The 15,676-nt window shown below is 50.1% G+C and overlaps 5 non-coding genes and 1 pseudogene across 5 annotated transcripts; all 6 read left to right on the forward strand.

Moving 5' to 3' along the window:
• The first annotated feature begins 158 nt into the window (after positions 1–158).
• On the forward strand, positions 159–349 carry LOC142280732 (U2 spliceosomal RNA). Its single transcript, XR_012742929.1, has one exon. It is a non-coding gene; the product is annotated as a U2 spliceosomal RNA (small nuclear RNA).
• Positions 350–1,736: 1,387 nt separating this feature from the next.
• On the forward strand, positions 1,737–1,927 carry LOC142280733 (U2 spliceosomal RNA). Its single transcript, XR_012742930.1, has one exon. It is a non-coding gene; the product is annotated as a U2 spliceosomal RNA (small nuclear RNA).
• Positions 1,928–9,652: 7,725 nt separating this feature from the next.
• Positions 9,653–9,856, forward strand: LOC142280829 (U2 spliceosomal RNA; annotated as a pseudogene).
• A 1,387-nt stretch (positions 9,857–11,243) lies between these two features.
• On the forward strand, positions 11,244–11,434 carry LOC142280734 (U2 spliceosomal RNA). Its single transcript, XR_012742931.1, has one exon. It is a non-coding gene; the product is annotated as a U2 spliceosomal RNA (small nuclear RNA).
• Positions 11,435–12,821: 1,387 nt separating this feature from the next.
• On the forward strand, positions 12,822–13,012 carry LOC142280735 (U2 spliceosomal RNA). Its single transcript, XR_012742932.1, has one exon. It is a non-coding gene; the product is annotated as a U2 spliceosomal RNA (small nuclear RNA).
• A 1,387-nt stretch (positions 13,013–14,399) lies between these two features.
• LOC142280737 (U2 spliceosomal RNA) lies at positions 14,400–14,590 on the forward strand. Its single transcript, XR_012742933.1, has one exon. It is a non-coding gene; the product is annotated as a U2 spliceosomal RNA (small nuclear RNA).
• The last annotated feature ends 1,086 nt before the right edge of the window (positions 14,591–15,676 follow it).

Genomic DNA, 15,676 nt, shown 5'->3' on the forward strand with positions numbered 1-15,676 from the left:
TCTTCTTGTTTTGGCTCTGCAAAGCAGCCTTTTCAAGGGTTGGCTTGGGTGACAAAATGTCTTGTGTAGGCGTGGGTTTGTCTCCCTCTCGCTCTCTCTCCCTAAGATGTGTCCGGCATAGGCCAGGGTGCCACTCGAGGCCCAAACCAATTCTGGTTATCGCTTCTCGGCCTTTTGGCTAAGATCAAGTGTAGTATCTGTTCTTATCAGTTTAATATCTGATACGTCCCCTATCTGGGGACCATATATTAAATGGATTTTTAGAACAGGGAGATGGAAAAAGAGCTTGCTCTGTCCACTCCACGCATTGACCTGGTATTGCAGTACCTCCAGGAACGGTGCACCCCTTCTTAACCCAGTTTCCAAAAGCAGAACTCAATTCACCTGATTCATATTAGCCCGATTTAATGAATTGGAAGAAAGCATACGTCTTCATATGCACCTCAATTTGGCCCATTCACTTTTCACACTTCCTCCTTTTGTTTTTTATCTTTCACACTTTTGACTTTCTTTATTCATCCAAATAGCAAACTCATCACCACTCAACCTGACCAACTCGGCTATGTCCCCGTGCTGCAGTTCTCTGTCTTATCTAGATCATTTGCAATTGAATGGAATAGATCCCTTTTGGACAAAGTGGATTCACCTGCTGCTGCAGTGACCACAGGTGTGATAACATCTAGAATTGGCATCTGGTGCGATCTCTCCGCTTCCACTCCAAAGAAAGTTACCTGTTTATTCCTATCATGCATTGGTTTTTGGGGTTTTCTTTGAGTAATGATGATCTCTTTAGTAGTCTGTTGGCGCCCTCTCCTGGAGGAATAGTTTGCTTGCTCTTGGACATTCTAAAAGAGAGGTCATGATAGACATTGAGCTTCTGAGCTCAATTGGGGACAGTCATGGGTGATGAATGTTTGCAACCTACTGCGAAGCCTCATACCGCAATATAAGGAACGTCAAATACTAAGAAAGGGCGGCCTATGAAAGAATTACTACTTTCAATAAGTACACTTAAACGGCTAATTGGGAATAGAAAAACTGTAAAAAGCCCTCTGAGAAAGCCCCCCTCTAACCTTTGATAGTAAGCTTTTCTGTAGTCTGCCTGTTGATGTATTTTCCGTTTGAACTGTGCACAACATGAAGAGACGGAACACTGGCGGCTTGTCACAATGCCCCCCGATGACATCACAATAGCGCTGCTGCCTAGAAAACAAGCTGCGCAGAAGAAGTTGTTCTTTGGGTGGGAGGGTGGGCTAGTGGAAGGAGGGGGCAATCTCTTTTTTTCCCGGGTGGTAGGGGGATGACAGGAGAAGGGAAGCGGGTGGTGAGAAAGGTACAGAGGGCAGGGTTTGGGGGCTGGGAAGGAAAGGGAAAAGATTAGGGTTTGGGGATGATGAAAGGGCTTTCTACGGGTAAGGATGGCAAAGGGTGGCAGTGACGGAAAGTCAGGCAACCTGTCCTGTCCGTCTTTTTGTATCGTGAATTGGAAAGACTGCAAGGGGGAGGGGAGTTGCTTGCGCCCTAAAGGAGGAGTTATTCAGATTCATTGCAGTGGGCGGCGGCTGCAAAACGCACCATTCTTCTTGTTTTGGCTCTGCAAAGCAGCCTTTTCAAGGGTTGGCTTGGGTGACAAAATGTCTTGTGTAGGCGTGGGTTTGTCTCCCTCTCGCTCTCTCTCCCTAAGATGTGTCCGGCATAGGCCAGGGTGCCACTCGAGGCCCAAACCAATTCTGGTTATCGCTTCTCGGCCTTTTGGCTAAGATCAAGTGTAGTATCTGTTCTTATCAGTTTAATATCTGATACGTCCCCTATCTGGGGACCATATATTAAATGGATTTTTAGAACAGGGAGATGGAAAAAGAGCTTGCTCTGTCCACTCCACGCATTGACCTGGTATTGCAGTACCTCCAGGAACGGTGCACCCCTTCTTAACCCAGTTTCCAAAAGCAGAACTCAATTCACCTGATTCATATTAGCCCGATTTAATGAATTGGAAGAAAGCATACGTCTTCATATGCACCTCAATTTGGCCCATTCACTTTTCACACTTCCTCCTTTTGTTTTTTATCTTTCACACTTTTGACTTTCTTTATTCATCCAAATAGCAAACTCATCACCACTCAACCTGACCAACTCGGCTATGTCCCCGTGCTGCAGTTCTCTGTCTTATCTAGATCATTTGCAATTGAATGGAATAGATCCCTTTTGGACAAAGTGGATTCACCTGCTGCTGCAGTGACCACAGGTGTGATAACATCTAGAATTGGCATCTGGTGCGATCTCTCCGCTTCCACTCCAAAGAAAGTTACCTGTTTATTCCTATCATGCATTGGTTTTTGGGGTTTTCTTTGAGTAATGATGATCTCTTTAGTAGTCTGTTGGCGCCCTCTCCTGGAGGAATAGTTTGCTTGCTCTTGGACATTCTAAAAGAGAGGTCATGATAGACATTGAGCTTCTGAGCTCAATTGGGGACAGTCATGGGTGATGAATGTTTGCAACCTACTGCGAAGCCTCATACCGCAATATAAGGAACGTCAAATACTAAGAAAGGGCGGCCTATGAAAGAATTACTACTTTCAATAAGTACACTTAAACGGCTAATTGGGAATAGAAAAACTGTAAAAAGCCCTCTGAGAAAGCCCCCCTCTAACCTTTGATAGTAAGCTTTTCTGTAGTCTGCCTGTTGATGTATTTTCCGTTTGAACTGTGCACAACATGAAGAGACGGAACACTGGCGGCTTGTCACAATGCCCCCCGATGACATCACAATAGCGCTGCTGCCTAGAAAACAAGCTGCGCAGAAGAAGTTGTTCTTTGGGTGGGAGGGTGGGCTAGTGGAAGGAGGGGGCAATCTCTTTTTTTCCCGGGTGGTAGGGGGATGACAGGAGAAGGGAAGCGGGTGGTGAGAAAGGTACAGAGGGCAGGGTTTGGGGGCTGGGAAGGAAAGGGAAAAGATTAGGGTTTGGGGATGATGAAAGGGCTTTCTACGGGTAAGGATGGCAAAGGGTGGCAGTGACGGAAAGTCAGGCAACCTGTCCTGTCCGTCTTTTTGTATCGTGAATTGGAAAGACTGCAAGGGGGAGGGGAGTTGCTTGCGCCCTAAAGGAGGAGTTATTCAGATTCATTGCAGTGGGCGGCGGCTGCAAAACGCACCATTCTTCTTGTTTTGGCTCTGCAAAGCAGCCTTTTCAAGGGTTGGCTTGGGTGACAAAATGTCTTGTGTAGGCGTGGGTTTGTCTCCCTCTCGCTCTCTCTCCCTAAGATGTGTCCGGCATAGGCCAGGGTGCCACTCGAGGCCCAAACCAATTCTGGTTATCGCTTCTCGGCCTTTTGGCTAAGATCAAGTGTAGTGTTGTTCGAAGAGGTGGTTTAAGCTCCAGGCCACCTTAGTACAATGATACAATGCACACTGGAAGGTTGCGCTTGCTAGTACTCTGGGTGGATAGTATATTCATCTAGTGGAAAACATGGCCCTACCAGGATCGAGGCTATTAGACTGAGTAAGGATGGGGGGCTATGGTACAACGTGCCCCAGGACTGACGACCCTGGAGTGAGTCTGAGCTTGCTGGCTTGGGACCCCGGCAAGCCTTGGCCTCTGTAGCACACCGTACCTTGCCTTTTCATACTTTTTGAGCATATTACCCTATCCCGGCCTTCTGGCTAGGAAGGGAAATTTTTATAATCCCGGTCGGAGGTCTGGTCAGCTTTGGGCTGAGAAACTAACACCCGGTTGGAGGTCCGGGTCAGCTTCGGCTGAGAAACCAACACCCGGTTGGAGGTCTGGGTCAGCTTCGGCTGAGAAACCAACACCCGGTTGGAGGTCCGGTTAGCCTTGGGCTGAGAAACCAACACCGGTTGACGGTCCGGGCAGTTTCGGCTGCGAAACCAACAACTAGTAGCTCTCTACTCCACTTGGGTAAGATGCCTGGGTGGACGCTGGGAGCAACGACAAGGCTCAACCAGGCTTCGGCTTGGGGGAGCACCGAAGATCCCTGACCCTTGCTGTGGCCTTCTGGCTCGAAGGGACGGGGTTGATTTTTGGGGACCCTCTCCTCACGGTGGGGTCCACACGAATCCTAGCCTTTGCACTGTTTTTGGTGTGACTTCGGTCATGCATTTTTTGTGGTGCTTTGGAAAGCTTCATTAAATCAAAAATCTGTTCTTATCAGAACAAACTGAGCTAGCTACACTTGACGAGATACGATCAGGGAGACGAGCTCCAAAGCCCAGCCGAGACCGGAAGAGGGAGATCGGACGGAAGAAGAGCTTGGCAGAAAGAAGCAAGAAGACAAAGGCTCGGAGAAGACTTGGGGAGACCAGAGGAACTTCGAGGAGGAACACAGCGGGAGAAGACACCCGGAGAAGAATCCAAGATCCAGCTCCGGGAACTCAAGCAGGAACCAGCCATGGCAAGCAAGCCAGAGAAGGCAGCCAAGAAGGCTCAGGACCCAGGGACCTCCAGGAAGGCTCATCCAGAGGCTTCTTCGGCCCAAGAGGCCCCTACCTCCGACGCCAGCCAGCCGGAGGGAGCCCGGACGCCGCCTGAAAAGGCTCCAACCCTGGAGCCTTGGATGCGGCAGACGGTCGCCCTGAAGCTAAAGGCGGTGGATGGTAGGTTGCCGGACATGTCCAGCGACGTGTTCTGCAAGAAGATGATTCTGGATCAGGGCTTCTCCAGGGCGGAAACCCTGAGTGTCCAGACCTTCATGACTGGCATTTTTCTGGTAACCTTTGCCACGGTGAATGCCTGCAGGAGATACTGGGAGGCGATGAACGCAGCGATGCCGGACTCCCCTTTTCATTCCTTTTTAGGATCCTGTCCTATACAGAGGGATGAGAAGAGGATCACGGTCTCCATGCGGAACCCGCACACCCCAGGAAGAGACATCTCCACGTTCCTGGGACGTCTCTGCACAGTGGTGAGGGAGCCATCCCACATCCTTAACGGCAACGGATTCTGGACGGGTAAGTGGTCAGTAACCGTTCGACTCTACAGGGAACCAGCATCCGAGGATGGTCTCCAGCACCTGCCCCCGACATTCTCTCTGGGAAACTCCTTTGGTCTCATCTACTACCCGGACATGCCACACAACTGCAGGAAATGTGGCGGGAAAGGGCATTCGATGAAGACCTGCAAGGAGGACGCCTGCAGGGTTTGCCGGGTGACAGGACACAGCTCCAAGGACTGCCCAAAGAAGAAGACTTGCAACCTATGTGGACAGGCGGACCACCTTTACAAGGACTGCCCACAGCGGGAGAAATCCTGGGCAAGGGTTGCCGCGGCGACCCAGTATCGGGTAGTCACAGCTTCGTCGACCAAGGCAGCTACGACCAAGGCCACAGAGGCCAAGGACAAGGCGGCCAAGAACCCGGCGACCGTGGCTCCAGCCGATGCCCCAGCAGCCACAGAGTCCAGGGAAAAGAAGGGTAAGAAAACTGTTGCCCCCTCCCTGGTCCCCCCCCCTGTCACCCCTGTCCAAACCCCTCCCCCCCCGGCCAACCCTACTGAGGATTCCACTACCTCCACCTCATTTCCCTACTCCTCAGTTGGTCTCCTCACCCCCCCCCCAAAGCCCACTCTCCCTCCCCAGACCATGAGAGCAGAGGGCCTCAGCACTCTTGCACTTTTCACCGAGGAGGATTTTCCAGCTCTTGTCTCCTCAGGTACAGGCCAAAGGAAAAGGAAGGTGGAAGATAGTCCTGTCGCAGAACCTTCCAAGCTGTTCATTGTGGACCCCAATCCACCCCAGGAAGAGGAGGATGGCCTCCTCCCAGAACCGGACGTGTTGGAGCAGATGGTGGAGTCCCTTGTGGCCGAAGAAGAAATGGAGGAGTCGGAAGCCACTGAGGCACCATCCCTGCTTGATCAGCTAGCAGAAGAGGGTCTGCTGGAGATACCCTTACCAGCAGGTGCCAAAGAGGAAGAACCGCCCGACCGGAGTGGTAACTAAGGCACACCGCCTGCTCTAACTTTCTCTTTCCTCCAATGACTGCTAACATTAACATCTTTTCCATTAATGTTAGGAGCATCAGAGACAAGTTCCGACGTCAGACAATTTTTACGTTCCTTAACACTCAGTCTAGTGATGTATTTTTCCTGCAGGAATGCTCCCTTCCCTCCTCTAGGTCCTTCAACCATCTGGCCAGGGAGTGGACCCATGGCCCATCCTACTGGTCTGGCGGGGGCGACTGTAGGTCCGCGGGGGTCGCCGTGCTGATCAGGGGAAGCGCCTTCACATTGGACTCTGTTCAGGAAATCGTCTGCGGCAGGTTACTGCTCGTGGATGGCACCTGGGCGGGAGAACCTGTCAGGTTCATCAATGTGTATGCTTCTCCTGTGAAGAGCGATCGACTGGAGCTCCTCCAAGCCCTGCGCCCTCAGCTCGCTACCGCCAGGACGGTAGTGATGGCCGGGGATTTCAACTGCCCGATTGAGGAGGATGGACGCAGTTCTGGAACGGCTGCCAAGTTGGACGTCACATCCAAACTGCTCATTGAGATGGTGACCGAAGCCTCTCTTGTGGACGTTGTTGGCTCCATCGGACACGGATCCGTGAACTATTCATGGTGCCGATCCGATGGCTCGCTGCGTTCCAGGATTGACTTTGTGTTTACCTCTCGGGCGGTTGGGCGGAGTGGGCACTCGATGGTCCCCTGCTTCTTCTCTGACCACAGAGCCATTCACTTTCAAGGTGTGCTGGGCCATGGCTTCCCCATTGGCCCGGGCTCCTGGAAGCTGAACTGCTCTCTGCTGGAAAAGGGTGAGATTCTGGAGGAGCTTAGAGCTGCCTACTCCACGTGGCGGGCCTACAAGGCGGGCTTCCAGTCTGTTTCTGACTGGTGGGAATACGTTAAACTCGAGTTCCGTTTCTTCTTTCAGGCAAAGAGTCAACAACAGGCGTGTCTGAAGAGGAGGGACTTCAGGAGACTCCAGCGTGAGCTGCGTTCCCTGCAGGACCTTCTTCGATGCGGCTGGGACGTGAGAGAGGAGCTGGAGGAGACTAAGAGGAGCCTGAAAAGGCACTTCGAGGAGGAGTCCGAGCGAATTGTCTTCCGTTCCAAAGTGGAGAACCTGGAGAAGGGTGAGAAATGTAACTCGTTCTTTTTCAGGAAACTCCACGCCGGTCACACGCCCATGAATGAACTACGAGACGAGAGTGGAAACATGCGACGCGGGAAAGAGAACGTGATGAAGGTCGTCAGCGACTTCTACAGCGAACTCTACGCCCGCAAGACTACTGACCCCGAGGCCGCCGATAAGTTCCTGTCAGGTATCACTAACCATCTTGACCCTGCAGACGCGGCGGCCATGGATGTTCCTCTGACGGTGGACGAGCTGCTCTCGGCCGCCAAATCCTTTAGTTCTGGCAGGACACCGGGCAGTGACGGCCTCCCAGCAGAGCTCTATGTAGCGCTGGGAGACCTAATCTGTCCGGACCTGTTAGGGCTGTATGAGGAGATGGTGGTGGAGGGCAGAATGCCTCCATCTCTGAGGGAAGGAATGGTCACGATCCTGTACAAGCGTAAAGGAGAGAGGTGCGACCTGAAGAATTGGCGTCCCATCACCCTTCTGAACGTCGACTACAAGATCCTGGCCAAGACGATGGCAACGAGATTGAAGACTGTTATCGGACGGATCATCCACCCGGATCAGACCTGCGGCATCCCCGGACGTCGCATCGCAGACAGCCTGGCTCTCATGCGGGACACGGTCGAGTACATCAAAGCCCGCCGGGTGCACGCAGCCCTGATCTCGTTGGATCAGGAAAAGGCCTTCGACCGTGTTTCCCATGAGTTCCTGGGCAAAGCTCTGCACAGGTTAGGTTTGGGTAACATGTTTTGCTTGTATGTCCAACTAATGTATTTTGATATTCACAGCTCGGTGTTGGTAAACGGCTGGAAGACTGACCCCTTCCCGGTCCTCTCAGGGGTCAGACAAGGCTGTCCTCTGTCACCTCTTCTTTTTGTTTGTGTTATAGAACTCTTTGCAGAGGCTATCCGGCGGAATGGAGAGATCAGAGGGATCACCGCACCAGGACCAGAACGCTTCGAGGTCAAGTGCTCGCTCTACATGGACGACGTGACCGTCTTCTGCGCGGACCGGCGCTCAGTCGACACCCTCGTCCAGACCTGTGAGACCTTCGGACGGGCTTCGGGAGCCAAAGTCAACTGCGGGAAGTCGGAAGCCATGCTCTTCGGGGACTGGCAGCCGGCCTCTTCCGCCCCCTTCCCTTTCAGCATCCAGCCGGATTTCATCAAGGTTCTTGGAGTCTGGTTCGGGAAGGAAGGAGCAGCCCTCAAGTCCTGGGAGGAACGCTTGACCAAGATCACCCAACGGATCGGTCTGTGGAGCCTCAGACGCCTCACCTGTGAGGGCAAAGCACTGGTCCTGCGTAACGAGGTACTGCCCGTGCTGCAGTACACGGCCCAGGCCTGGCCCCCCCTTGCCACCGTGTGCAGGGCCATTACCAGGACGGTGTTTCGTTTTGTCTGGGGATCCAAGATGGACAGAGTAAAGCGGAGCATCATGTACAAGGATCCTCGCAAGGGTGGGAAGGGCGTACCCGATATCCCCACCCTCCTGCGATCCTCCTTCGTATGTGACTGCGTTCGCCGAACTCTGCGAGTCAAGAGAGGTTCCGCGGGTGGGTCCATGTCTCGCTTCTTCCTGCTCCCCCTTTGGAGACGGTTAGGCTGGGACAAGTGGGACAGCTCCTTCCCCTACAACTGGACGGCGCCATGGTTCTACGGAGACGTGGTTCGGTTTGTGAGGGAACACCAACTGGAGGGACTCAAGCCTGATTTGTGGAAGCCAAAGACTATCCACAAACTCATCAGAGCCAAGGACGAAATGGAGAACATTCCAGGACTTCATCACGACACACTGGAGACTGTTTGGACAAACGTGTCATCGGCTGGATTGACCAACGGGCACAAGGACTTGTCATGGATGGCGATACAGGGCGGACTGCCCGTCCGGTCATTCATGCACGCCCGGAACCTGTGCAAAACCCGGTACTGCCCAAGGTGCCCCTTCGTGGAGGAAACATCGCTGCACGCCTTTTGGGACTGCCGTTTCGCACAGCGCCTGTTGGTTGCCCTGGAGGATGACCTGAGGAACTCCGTCCCCAGAGGGAGCCTATCGTACCATTCCGTACTTTATGGACTCTTCCCTGGGACTCACACCGTTGGAGCCATCCAGGAGGCTTGGCGCCTTATGAACTGCTTTAAGGACGCTATTTGGGTCGCCAGGAACCGGCTCATCTTGAAGAGGGAGAGGATGTCTATCCAGGATTGCCGCAGGCTGATCCACAGCCTGCTCAGAGACTATTCCATCATGGACAGTCCGGACGACAGCGCCGAGGAGGAGGTTTAGACCTCTTCCATGCCCCCTCCCTCCTTTTCCCGTTATGTGCGTCTTTCAATAAAGCTTCGGGCCTGTGATTTCCCCACCCTATCCCCCTTTTTCCCCTACCCCCATCCCCCAATCGCCGGTTCGTCGTTATTTATGGTCTAACTTTTTCTTTCAGCTTGAGTGTTATGGATAAGCATAGGAGTGTGATGTATAGTTTAGTGCGTCGTACTCTATGGCTATGTAAGAAGGATTGTATAGTTCTGTGTGTACGGGGCTGCGGCACTGTACACGGTTTGTTACCTTTTTGTGAGTAGTGCATGATAATAAAGATGCTGTTAAATCAAAAATCTGTTCTTATCAGTTTAATATCTGATACGTCCCCTATCTGGGGACCATATATTAAATGGATTTTTAGAACAGGGAGATGGAAAAAGAGCTTGCTCTGTCCACTCCACGCATTGACCTGGTATTGCAGTACCTCCAGGAACGGTGCACCCCTTCTTAACCCAGTTTCCAAAAGCAGAACTCAATTCACCTGATTCATATTAGCCCGATTTAATGAATTGGAAGAAAGCATACGTCTTCATATGCACCTCAATTTGGCCCATTCACTTTTCACACTTCCTCCTTTTGTTTTTTATCTTTCACACTTTTGACTTTCTTTATTCATCCAAATAGCAAACTCATCACCACTCAACCTGACCAACTCGGCTATGTCCCCGTGCTGCAGTTCTCTGTCTTATCTAGATCATTTGCAATTGAATGGAATAGATCCCTTTTGGACAAAGTGGATTCACCTGCTGCTGCAGTGACCACAGGTGTGATAACATCTAGAATTGGCATCTGGTGCGATCTCTCCGCTTCCACTCCAAAGAAAGTTACCTGTTTATTCCTATCATGCATTGGTTTTTGGGGTTTTCTTTGAGTAATGATGATCTCTTTAGTAGTCTGTTGGCGCCCTCTCCTGGAGGAATAGTTTGCTTGCTCTTGGACATTCTAAAAGAGAGGTCATGATAGACATTGAGCTTCTGAGCTCAATTGGGGACAGTCATGGGTGATGAATGTTTGCAACCTACTGCGAAGCCTCATACCGCAATATAAGGAACGTCAAATACTAAGAAAGGGCGGCCTATGAAAGAATTACTACTTTCAATAAGTACACTTAAACGGCTAATTGGGAATAGAAAAACTGTAAAAAGCCCTCTGAGAAAGCCCCCCTCTAACCTTTGATAGTAAGCTTTTCTGTAGTCTGCCTGTTGATGTATTTTCCGTTTGAACTGTGCACAACATGAAGAGACGGAACACTGGCGGCTTGTCACAATGCCCCCCGATGACATCACAATAGCGCTGCTGCCTAGAAAACAAGCTGCGCAGAAGAAGTTGTTCTTTGGGTGGGAGGGTGGGCTAGTGGAAGGAGGGGGCAATCTCTTTTTTTCCCGGGTGGTAGGGGGATGACAGGAGAAGGGAAGCGGGTGGTGAGAAAGGTACAGAGGGCAGGGTTTGGGGGCTGGGAAGGAAAGGGAAAAGATTAGGGTTTGGGGATGATGAAAGGGCTTTCTACGGGTAAGGATGGCAAAGGGTGGCAGTGACGGAAAGTCAGGCAACCTGTCCTGTCCGTCTTTTTGTATCGTGAATTGGAAAGACTGCAAGGGGGAGGGGAGTTGCTTGCGCCCTAAAGGAGGAGTTATTCAGATTCATTGCAGTGGGCGGCGGCTGCAAAACGCACCATTCTTCTTGTTTTGGCTCTGCAAAGCAGCCTTTTCAAGGGTTGGCTTGGGTGACAAAATGTCTTGTGTAGGCGTGGGTTTGTCTCCCTCTCGCTCTCTCTCCCTAAGATGTGTCCGGCATAGGCCAGGGTGCCACTCGAGGCCCAAACCAATTCTGGTTATCGCTTCTCGGCCTTTTGGCTAAGATCAAGTGTAGTATCTGTTCTTATCAGTTTAATATCTGATACGTCCCCTATCTGGGGACCATATATTAAATGGATTTTTAGAACAGGGAGATGGAAAAAGAGCTTGCTCTGTCCACTCCACGCATTGACCTGGTATTGCAGTACCTCCAGGAACGGTGCACCCCTTCTTAACCCAGTTTCCAAAAGCAGAACTCAATTCACCTGATTCATATTAGCCCGATTTAATGAATTGGAAGAAAGCATACGTCTTCATATGCACCTCAATTTGGCCCATTCACTTTTCACACTTCCTCCTTTTGTTTTTTATCTTTCACACTTTTGACTTTCTTTATTCATCCAAATAGCAAACTCATCACCACTCAACCTGACCAACTCGGCTATGTCCCCGTGCTGCAGTTCTCTGTCTTATCTAGATCATTTGCAATTGAATGGAATAGATCCCTTTTGGACAAAGTGGATTCACCTGCTGCTGCAGTGACCACAGGTGTGATAACATCTAGAATTGGCATCTGGTGCGATCTCTCCGCTTCCACTCCAAAGAAAGTTACCTGTTTATTCCTATCATGCATTGGTTTTTGGGGTTTTCTTTGAGTAATGATGATCTCTTTAGTAGTCTGTTGGCGCCCTCTCCTGGAGGAATAGTTTGCTTGCTCTTGGACATTCTAAAAGAGAGGTCATGATAGACATTGAGCTTCTGAGCTCAATTGGGGACAGTCATGGGTGATGAATGTTTGCAACCTACTGCGAAGCCTCATACCGCAATATAAGGAACGTCAAATACTAAGAAAGGGCGGCCTATGAAAGAATTACTACTTTCAATAAGTACACTTAAACGGCTAATTGGGAATAGAAAAACTGTAAAAAGCCCTCTGAGAAAGCCCCCCTCTAACCTTTGATAGTAAGCTTTTCTGTAGTCTGCCTGTTGATGTATTTTCCGTTTGAACTGTGCACAACATGAAGAGACGGAACACTGGCGGCTTGTCACAATGCCCCCCGATGACATCACAATAGCGCTGCTGCCTAGAAAACAAGCTGCGCAGAAGAAGTTGTTCTTTGGGTGGGAGGGTGGGCTAGTGGAAGGAGGGGGCAATCTCTTTTTTTCCCGGGTGGTAGGGGGATGACAGGAGAAGGGAAGCGGGTGGTGAGAAAGGTACAGAGGGCAGGGTTTGGGGGCTGGGAAGGAAAGGGAAAAGATTAGGGTTTGGGGATGATGAAAGGGCTTTCTACGGGTAAGGATGGCAAAGGGTGGCAGTGACGGAAAGTCAGGCAACCTGTCCTGTCCGTCTTTTTGTATCGTGAATTGGAAAGACTGCAAGGGGGAGGGGAGTTGCTTGCGCCCTAAAGGAGGAGTTATTCAGATTCATTGCAGTGGGCGGCGGCTGCAAAACGCACCATTCTTCTTGTTTTGGCTCTGCAAAGCAGCCTTTTCAAGGGTTGGCTTGGGTGACAAAATGTCTTGTGTAGGCGTGGGTTTGTCTCCCTCTCGCTCTCTCTCCCTAAGATGTGTCCGGCATAGGCCAGGGTGCCACTCGAGGCCCAAACCAATTCTGGTTATCGCTTCTCGGCCTTTTGGCTAAGATCAAGTGTAGTATCTGTTCTTATCAGTTTAATATCTGATACGTCCCCTATCTGGGGACCATATATTAAATGGATTTTTAGAACAGGGAGATGGAAAAAGAGCTTGCTCTGTCCACTCCACGCATTGACCTGGTATTGCAGTACCTCCAGGAACGGTGCACCCCTTCTTAACCCAGTTTCCAAAAGCAGAACTCAATTCACCTGATTCATATTAGCCCGATTTAATGAATTGGAAGAAAGCATACGTCTTCATATGCACCTCAATTTGGCCCATTCACTTTTCACACTTCCTCCTTTTGTTTTTTATCTTTCACACTTTTGACTTTCTTTATTCATCCAAATAGCAAACTCATCACCACTCAACCTGACCAACTCGGCTATGTCCCCGTGCTGCAGTTCTCTGTCTTATCTAGATCATTTGCAATTGAATGGAATAGATCCCTTTTGGACAAAGTGGATTCACCTGCTGCTGCAGTGACCACAGGTGTGATAACATCTAGAATTGGCATCTGGTGCGATCTCTCCGCTTCCACTCCAAAGAAAGTTACCTGTTTATTCCTATCATGCATTGGTTTTTGGGGTTTTCTTTGAGTAATGATGATCTCTTTAGTAGTCTGTTGGCGCCCTCTCCTGGAGGAATAGTTTGCTTGCTCTTGGACATTCTAAAAGAGAGGTCATGATAGACATTGAGCTTCTGAGCTCAATTGGGGACAGTCATGGGTGATGAATGTTTGCAACCTACTGCGAAGCCTCATACCGCAATATAAGGAACGTCAAATACTAAGAAAGGGCGGCCTATGAAAGAATTACTACTTTCAATAAGTACACTTAAACGGCTAATTGGGAATAGAAAAACTGTAAAAAGCCCTCTGAGAAAGCCCCCCTCTAACCTTTGATAGTAAGCTTTTCTGTAGTCTGCCTGTTGATGTATTTTCCGTTTGAACTGTGCACAACATGAAGAGACGGAACACTGGCGGCTTGTCACAATGCCCCCCGATGACATCACAATAGCGCTGCTGCCTAGAAAACAAGCTGCGCAGAAGAAGTTGTTCTTTGGGTGGGAGGGTGGGCTAGTGGAAGGAGGGGGCAATCTCTTTTTTTCCCGGGTGGTAGGGGGATGACAGGAGAAGGGAAGCGGGTGGTGAGAAAGGTACAGAGGGCAGGGTTTGGGGGCTGGGAAGGAAAGGGAAAAGATTAGGGTTTGGGGATGATGAAAGGGCTTTCTACGGGTAAGGATGGCAAAGGGTGGCAGTGACGGAAAGTCAGGCAACCTGTCCTGTCCGTCTTTTTGTATCGTGAATTGGAAAGACTGCAAGGGGGAGGGGAGTTGCTTGCGCCCTAAAGGAGGAGTTATTCAGATTCATTGCAGTGGGCGGCGGCTGCAAAACGCACCATTCTTCTTGTTTTGGCTCTGCAAAGCAGCCTTTTCAAGGGTTGGCTTGGGTGACAAAATGTCTTGTGTAGGCGTGGGTTTGTCTCCCTCTCGCTCTCTCTCCCTAAGATGTGTCCGGCATAGGCCAGGGTGCCACTCGAGGCCCAAACCAATTCTGGTTATCGCTTCTCGGCCTTTTGGCTAAGATCAAGTGTAGTATCTGTTCTTATCAGTTTAATATCTGATACGTCCCCTATCTGGGGACCATATATTAAATGGATTTTTAGAACAGGGAGATGGAAAAAGAGCTTGCTCTGTCCACTCCACGCATTGACCTGGTATTGCAGTACCTCCAGGAACGGTGCACCCCTTCTTAACCCAGTTTCCAAAAGCAGAACTCAATTCACCTGATTCATATTAGCCCGATTTAATGAATTGGAAGAAAGCATACGTCTTCATATGCACCTCAATTTGGCCCATTCACTTTTCACACTTCCTCCTTTTGTTTTTTATCTTTCACACTTTTGACTTTCTTTATTCATCCAAATAGCAAACTCATCACCACTCAACCTGACCAACTCGGCTATGTCCCCGTGCTGCAGTTCTCTGTCTTATCTAGATCATTTGCAATTGAATGGAATAGATCCCTTTTGGACAAAGTGGATTCACCTGCTGCTGCAGTGACCACAGGTGTGATAACATCTAGAATTGGCATCTGGTGCGATCTCTCCGCTTCCACTCCAAAGAAAGTTACCTGTTTATTCCTATCATGCATTGGTTTTTGGGGTTTTCTTTGAGTAATGATGATCTCTTTAGTAGTCTGTTGGCGCCCTCTCCTGGAGGAATAGTTTGCTTGCTCTTGGACATTCTAAAAGAGAGGTCATGATAGACATTGAGCTTCTGAGCTCAATTGGGGACAGTCATGGGTGATGAATGTTTGCAACCTACTGCGAAGCCTCATACCGCAATATAAGGAACGTCAAATACTAAGAAAGGGCGGCCTATGAAAGAATTACTACTTTCAATAAGTACACTTAAACGGCTAATTGGGAATAGAAAAACTGTAAAAAGCCCTCTGAGAAAGCCCCCCTCTAACCTTTGATAGTAAGCTTTTCTGTAGTCTGCCTGTTGATGTATTTTCCGTTTGAACTGTGCACAACATGAAGAGACGGAACACTGGCGGCTTGTCACAATGCCCCCCGATGACATCACAATAGCGCTGCTGCCTAGAAAACAAGCTGCGCAGAAGAAGTTGTTCTTTGGGTGGGAGGGTGGGCTAGTGGAAGGAGGGGGCAATCTCTTTTTTTCCCGGGTGGTAGGGGGATGACAGGAGAAGGGAAGCGGGTGGTGAGAAAGGTACAGAGGGCAGGGTTTGGGGGCTGGGAAGGAAAGGGAAAAGATTAGGGTTTGGGGATGATGAAAGGGCTTTCTACGGGTAAGGATGGCAAAGGGTGGCAG

The sequence above is a fragment of the Anomaloglossus baeobatrachus genome, unplaced genomic scaffold (assembly GCF_048569485.1).
Source record: "Anomaloglossus baeobatrachus isolate aAnoBae1 unplaced genomic scaffold, aAnoBae1.hap1 Scaffold_463, whole genome shotgun sequence".
Taxonomy (NCBI): domain Eukaryota; kingdom Metazoa; phylum Chordata; class Amphibia; order Anura; family Aromobatidae; genus Anomaloglossus; species Anomaloglossus baeobatrachus.